We start from the raw sequence: 7,517 nt of genomic DNA on the forward strand, positions 1-7,517 counted from the left end.
AAAAATTGTGACCCAGACAAGCAACCAGCTTCAGATCCACAGATGCGAGTTGTGGTGAACAGCTAATGCTTTGGAGAAAGATGTCTGATTTAAGTGACTTTTTACGTGCCAGAGGAGTTCCCGAAGCTTCCATTGCACTAATGGAAGAACAAAAGGTGAGTAAATCAAATGAGATAGTTTGGTCTCTAAAGCCGAACGGTTATGGCTAGTTGTTAGCATGTTTGTTTGCTTACGCGGTTATAGGAATAAGCGTGATTTACAATGTTAAATCACACAGCTGAATGAAGGATGTAACAGCTGTTGATTGCTGGAATTGTCCCGTAAGTGTTTAATGTGTTTATTTTATTGTTCTTCTGTTTGAATGATTTACAATGAAACTAAGGTTAGCTGTATGTCAGCCACCTTCTAAATAAGATGTCTGCTGTGTTAAACTGTGTAACTTTTAGTTCAGTGGAGGACAGAAACTATAGTATAAAGTGACATAAACGTTTATATATGCATATATTTAAAATTAAAATGTATGACTTGCACCAGATTGGTGCAAGCCACCGATCTGCGGCTGGCTGTAGATCTGATCGTAGGATGCCTTCACCATATTTGCCAACACCAACTAAAGTGCATATTGTTGAAGACGATTTTAAGTTATAGTATATTTTTGGGAAATATCTGACTCAATCTTCTTCTCACGGATCCCAGGTTCTCCCGGTGGGCCGGTGTTATGCCCAAAATTGCATCCCCTCTCGCGGGAGCGTGCATCGGTCTAAAGTCTCGCATCTTGACCAGAAACCGGACTGAAATATGACCGAAGAGGAAATTTTAAAGATATTTGTAGCATTATCACGTTTCTTAACCATGTAATCCCTAAAATGTTGGGTTTTATTTCGCAAATTACTTGAAATAAATACGGTTTTTACACCTTTATTGACACAATTGAGTTGAACTTTTTTTCAGTCCATCTCTGTTGAAAACGTTCTCCGAAAATGGTTTGAAATTCTCTGCTTTTTCTTTTGATACCATAATAACAGAGGCCCATTATGTAGAACATTTTACATCATGCTTAACTTTCTAGTCTGTTAATGTAGGAGGGAATGCATTTAAATTTATGACCCTGAAAAATATTTGCATCCATCCTGTTGATATAAAAATTATAGCATTAGCTCAGAGAACAAGTGTCATTACATAGAAAAGGTGAAATCCTTTCAGCTCTTTATTTCAATCTGGATAAACTCAGACACAGAAAAGATAATTAAAGGATTTAATGACAAAATGAATAACAATTCTTTAGAAATGAATAACAGTTCTTTGGCGCTCGGGCCCCGCCAGAAGATTTGAGCGCTGATTGCCGTGAACTCGGGTGAACATCCCCAACGCTGATTAGGGATGCTCCTCCTCAAATATTGTCCAATTGATATAAAACTTATACCAGTAGTTCTTAGAACTACTCTGATTATGTAGAAAAAGTTATTTCACTCTTAACTCTTTAATTCTTAAATTTAGCACAGGGATGCATTTTTGGGCAATATGGATTTCCAGCCTGCCAAAATATACATCTCCCCTCTATTTTCCCCAAACATTATCCTATTGATATAAAACTTATGCCAGTAGTTCTTAGAACTACTCTGATTATGTAGAAAAAGGCATTTCTATATTATCACTATCACAAAGATACTGAAGGAAGTAAATTTGATATGCAACCTTGCTAAATGTAAAACATGTACAAATAATGTTTATTTTCGTTTTACATAAATATTAAATCACTTTTTATTAAATTAAACAAATAAATATTTAAACAGCAACCTTTTTAGAAAACAAATTACTTATATTAAAAATTAAAACTACAAATGAACTGAACTGTAACAAGTAAAGAATGTTGGTGCAAACACAACAGCTATATGCACATTGCACAGCAGTTGGTGGGAATTTAACGCATTCTTGGTGGTACCACCAGTTGCATCTGTCATATGCGATCTGTAAATAAAAAAATCAAAATGGTCAAACAACAACATGAATAACAACATAAAGAATATTTTTAGTTCTTTATTTGTTAATAAAGCTGATACTGGGTTTTGTCACCATAAAGCTTATTATTAATCATCAATATTTGTTTGGTAGCTCATTTTTTGAGAAGGCGACATCATGTTCCTGACAAGTAAGCAGGTAAAAATAATTCTAGGACCATAAGCAACTGATTTTAGGAATCATTTTATGACTGTACTTAAAAAAATATAACTTTCAACTTACCTGCCTTGGTTGTTTATTTATTTTTATTTTTATTTATTTTTGTATATGTAAGTACTTTGCAACCATTTTAAGGATAGTATATGGTTTGCTTAACTTTATTTTGTAATGCATTACATTGTTCTCTTACCCACAGATCTTCTGTGTCCTCACTGCCACAGTGTCTGCAAATGTTCTCCACTGAGTCTACAGAAAATCAAACAATTATCCATTCTATATATCTCATTTGTCTATTCATCCCTTTTTGATAATGTATGATCTCATAAAAAAATACAAGTAATATAATCGGCACATAATTTTGGCATATTAGGCAGGCACACATGGTGTCTATCTAATCACGAAATGAAGAACATATGTATTTAATGTATTTCTGTTATTTAAGGTTAAAATAAAGTATCACTTCACTTAATGTTTACTTTTTTATAATTTTCTCCAACCAAAGCGACAGAAAGTATAAAAATGGAATTCATAAAATGTAAATATATCTACATATATATTTCTGTATGTCTTATGAAATTTTTATTTTTGTAAATGTTAATTATATGAAAACATAGTAAGAAATTCAATGCTCATTCCAGTTTTGTACTGTAATAGACTGCAAATCCTTTTTGCTTTTTATGTTACATTAAAGCTATTCAAGAAAAGTGTAATTTTATCATAGAGCAATTATTAATTGATTATGTTTTTGCCTCAGCAGTTACTGTTTTACATTTCCGGTGTTATGTGTAATTTCACTATTTATTAAAGAACAATGCCTGGTGTATTGTAATGTTCTTCAATATAAGAACTCGACATAAATATTAACATGATTGTACTTCACAAATCTGCAAAGTTCAATATTTTAATATTTATAATTAGATAACATAGCTGACATAACACATTTTTTGTGTGTGCATGATTTTACACCCAACATAGTATTCCACCCACATCGGAACTGAATAAAAAAATACATGTAATACCTGATTCTGAAAGAACTGTGGAAGAAATGTTGAGTCGCATGGTGTTAACAGCTTCTGCTGTTGATGGAAAGTTCAGATTCTTATTTTCCAGTATGCACTCTGCAAACCGTAAAGACAAATATATGTTTTTGAAAAATGAAATATTAACATCGGACACAATACAAAAACAAATTATTTGTCTAAATATCATCTTGTTACATAGAGGTCATGACATTTATGAATAATTAAATTTTTTTGCTATACTTATTTCAGACTTTTTCCATTGTCATTAAGATAAATCAGCCATGTAGTACATAAATATAAGTCAAAAATTATATTATATTTCATGGCAGAAATGCATATTTTAAGTTAGTCAAATCTGTTCATCATTTTAAAAGTTCTAATCGTGCAAAATAGCATTAGATTAATGATTATTAGACTAACATTTTCATATTGATCTTTTTTTCACATCAAAAACATAAACTAGCATGTGTTCAAATATATTGGTATATCATTGTATTTATATTCTCACATGTATAGATGTAAACGCACAACACAGTTCACATAAAGGTTATATAAATTGATTTGTAAACAGACAATGTTCTATTATGTAGAACATATAACTAATCATAGTCAAGCATGTATATATCTCTTTAAAACAGCACTTACTTTGAGGGCAAACACACCACATGAAACCACATCCTGCTGCATTGCATGTTGAACTGTGTCACATTTCCACCTTGACACTTTCATCCCTTTGCTTCTCATAAATGCCCTTGTTGACAGGATAAAATGTTAAATTAACATTCTACTTATACAATTGACATTTTTGATTATAATAAACAACAATTGTTCATGTTTTTCTCACCTTGTTGCTTCCAAGGACCTCTTCAAATCTTTTTGGGACTCTCCAAGTGAGTTAAGAAAAACTGTCCTTTTTTCAAGTGGATAAATTACCTAAAGATGAAAAAGTTATCCCCAACTTAGGATTTTTCAAGAACAATATAAATTAAGAATTGCCCCATTTGATTATTACTTAAAAGAATGACAATCAGTTTTTGTGATAACACATTTATTGTGTTATGGTTTTATAAATATTTCATATTATTTTTAATTTATTTCATTTTATAAAAGTCTTCTGTGTTTCATATTATTTTAAATTTATTTCATTTTATAAAAGTCTTCTGTGTTTCTCACTCAATTACAAGCACTTGTCTTACATTAAATAAAAATGTATTTAAAAAGTATGTTGATTCTTACCACTAGCGTCCAATGGTGATTTTCATTAACAATCCCCACTAGTAATTTAAAGGTTTCTGGATCAATCTGAGAAAAAAAACAAAAAAAACATGAACATTTAAAAAAAAATATTAAGCACAAGGTGATCTAACTTCAAATGTAATTTCAAATTTAATTTTTTCCACACAAACCTTTAGCTTGTAACTTTGCTTGAGCCAAATCCTTGTCATTTCAAAACTGTCAATCATTGCGGCTTGTTCCTGATGATTCCTATTGTACTTATTAATCATCAGATGAAGGTAGGCATTAATAACCTGAAAAGATTATTATTATTTTTAAAAAGAATAAGTTAATGCTTAACTTCTCTAAAAGTTTATTATAACTGCATTTGAAAGCATGGTCTAGCTTTCCATCCATCCATCCATCCATCCATCCATCCATCCATCCATCCATCCATCCATCCATCCATCCATCCATCTCTTTATTGAAATTAATGTACCTTACTCTCCAGCTCCTGTCCTGGACAAATTCTGGCAAAGTCTGAGCAAAACAATTTGTACAGTCCTATTTTTGACAGGAGGACATATTTCTCTTTATGTGTTCCTCCCCGCACCTTCTTTAAGACTTTAAAAAAATAGAAAAAAAATATTAGACTTAATGCAAAAGCACATGTAAAATATGATACCAATGCAGATTTAATGATGACCTATTTTATGTAAAAATTTGAAAATAGCAGAACACACATTTTAACTCCTGAAATTATGCAGGTAAATGTTATCTCCACATGTCATTATACCTTTTGAAAGAGTGTCAGACATGGTGCTTGGAGGGTCTGGAGGAGAGGTGGTTTTGTTTTCTGTTTTTTGTGTGGTTATCTTATGTGGGATTCTTTGACTTTCTGGATGAAAGTGTTTGAGATGGTCTATACTGATATTTTTAAACAGTGCTCCGTTTTCTGAAATAAGGTCAGCACTCTTTCCCTGGACGGCTGATATTTTGAATGGTCCAAGAAAGTTTGGCTCCAAATTCCCCCCTTTTCTTTGTTGGCTCCTCACATTTTGCCTCAAAACCAACTCTCCCACACTGAATGACACGCTTCTGCTGGCTAAGCGCAGCCTTTTTTCTGTCATTGTTGTTGATCTGGTCACATTTGCCTCCATGACCTCTTTAATGGCATCCAAATTTTTTATGCATTCTGTTACTGTCTCTTCCTGCAGAACTTGTTCAACAGTGTTGTTGATCTATAACACACATCAACGTCAGACTTGAAGTACATGCGTATTAGATATGACATTGTTGCACAATTTAAATGTAACTTTTTTTTTTTTACTTTTTATTGTTTCAAACCTCATATTTCTCGGGGATCTTGAAAGGATATCGAGCTTCACGTCCAAACATAAGGAAAAAAGGTGAGAACTTAGTTGTCATCTGTTTTTTGGTCCTTAGTCCAAACATGACTGCGTCGAGATATTCATCCCACGTTTCCGGTTTTGACCCGACAAGTTTGCACAGAGACCTGAATAGAAACATTTTAATGTTGACATTATAATATGATTTAACTTCTGAAATTGGGACTTTTCTTGTTCAGGGGTGGCCAAGTCCAGTCCTCGAGAGCCACCATCCTGCAACTTTCAGATGCATCCCTGCTTCAACACACCTGAATCAAATGAATGGCTCGTTATCAGGCCTTTATAGAGCTGATCCCGGTCTGTTGGAGTAAGGATACTTCTAAAACTTGCAGGATGGTGGCTCTCGAGGACTGGACTTGGCCACCCCTGTTGTAGATGAGTATCAGCTACCTTTGGATAGTGGCATTCATCCTTTCAACCAAACCATTTGTTTGAGGATGATATGGTGCACAGAGACTCCTTTTAATGCCCAGTTTTTCGCAGACATTCTTATTTATCTGTCACAACCATAACAAATTCATAAGTCAAAAACTGCATGCAATATTTAAAATAAATGTTGATGAAATACAACTTTACCGAATTGACAAACTCAGTCCCTTGGTCAGTCAAAATTCTTTTGGGGGCTTCAAATTGAAATACAAATTTAAGAATTTGTTTAGTGACCTCTTCGGCATTTTTACAGGCAATTGGATATGCCTGTGACCATTTTGTGTAGTAATCGATCATTACACAGATGTACTGGTTTCCACTTTCTGTGGTTTTGAGTTTACCGAAAGATCCATACCCACAAGCTCAAATGGTTGCGAAACCTATATGAAAACACAGGAAAAAACTTACACAATACCAGTTTTAATCTAAGAATCTAATTCTGCCTTATGTTATAGATGTGATCTTAGAGTAACATACTCTATGCTGGTATACATCCTGTAATAGTTTCATACATTTATTGGAGTATGCTCACTGGTGTCCTTTATTTGATGACCTGCAGACTGGCAAGCAGCACACTCTGATACCTGCAGAATTGATTGCATTTGAAAGTATATATAAATATATATATCTATATATAGGATTTATGCATGTATTAAATTTTGTATATGTTTTTACCCATTTATTTATGTCTCCTGTCATTCCAGGCCAGTAGAAACGTCTAGAAATGGCATCTCTTGTTTTCTTTTGGCCAGTGTGACCACCTGAGGCGCTTGCATGGAAATCCAAGAAGATCTCATTGGCTTTTTCGGCACCACAGACAACTTTTACTTTTGGATGTCTTCCCTGTCCTTTCAAATAGATAAGTTCTTGACCTGCCACATACAAGTTAGTAACAGAAAACAGTTATTTTTAAATAAATCTGTTCAAAACGTTTTTGGAAAAAAAAATTAAAGCACAGAGTTTATGCCTTATCAGAGTAACAATTTGTTATTCAAAACAAAAATATAGACTTAGATATATCCATTTCACCTTAATGCTATAATTAATATCAATTCAAAAATTTTATTTTGTTTGTACAATAACAACTAACAAGAAATATAATTCAGTTAATTTTCTCACCGTTTATGCTCACAAATGATTTGAGTGCCTTTAAAAATATTAACATTGTTCGTTGTACTGTTGATATTCCATTCACATAAAGGAAACAATGGGAATGTATTTAAAGTAATACATTCAGAAAAAATACAGATAAATTTATAGAAGA

At 32.8% G+C, this 7,517-nt stretch overlaps 3 long non-coding RNA genes across 3 annotated transcripts; all 3 read right to left on the reverse strand.

Moving 5' to 3' along the window:
• Positions 1-1,909: 1,909 nt before the first annotated feature.
• LOC107834636 (uncharacterized) lies at positions 1,910-3,541 on the reverse strand. The gene is made up of 3 exons (XR_001660445.1): positions 3,198-3,541; positions 2,369-2,424; positions 1,910-1,968 (listed from the first exon to the last, which is right to left on the reverse strand). It is a non-coding gene; the product is annotated as an uncharacterized LOC107834636 (long non-coding RNA).
• Positions 3,542-4,612: 1,071 nt separating this feature from the next.
• LOC107834638 (uncharacterized) lies at positions 4,613-5,921 on the reverse strand. Its single transcript, XR_001660447.1, has 4 exons — positions 5,763-5,921; positions 5,212-5,656; positions 4,915-5,039; positions 4,613-4,729 (listed from the first exon to the last, which is right to left on the reverse strand). It is a non-coding gene; the product is annotated as an uncharacterized LOC107834638 (long non-coding RNA).
• A 299-nt stretch (positions 5,922-6,220) lies between these two features.
• Positions 6,221-7,162, reverse strand: LOC107834637 (uncharacterized). The gene is made up of 3 exons (XR_001660446.1): positions 6,929-7,162; positions 6,766-6,837; positions 6,221-6,633 (listed from the first exon to the last, which is right to left on the reverse strand). It is a non-coding gene; the product is annotated as an uncharacterized LOC107834637 (long non-coding RNA).
• Positions 7,163-7,517: the final 355 nt, after the last annotated feature.

Source organism: Poecilia formosa, unplaced genomic scaffold (assembly GCF_000485575.1).
Source record: "Poecilia formosa unplaced genomic scaffold, Poecilia_formosa-5.1.2 Scaffold702, whole genome shotgun sequence".
NCBI lineage: Eukaryota > Metazoa > Chordata > Actinopteri > Cyprinodontiformes > Poeciliidae > Poecilia > Poecilia formosa.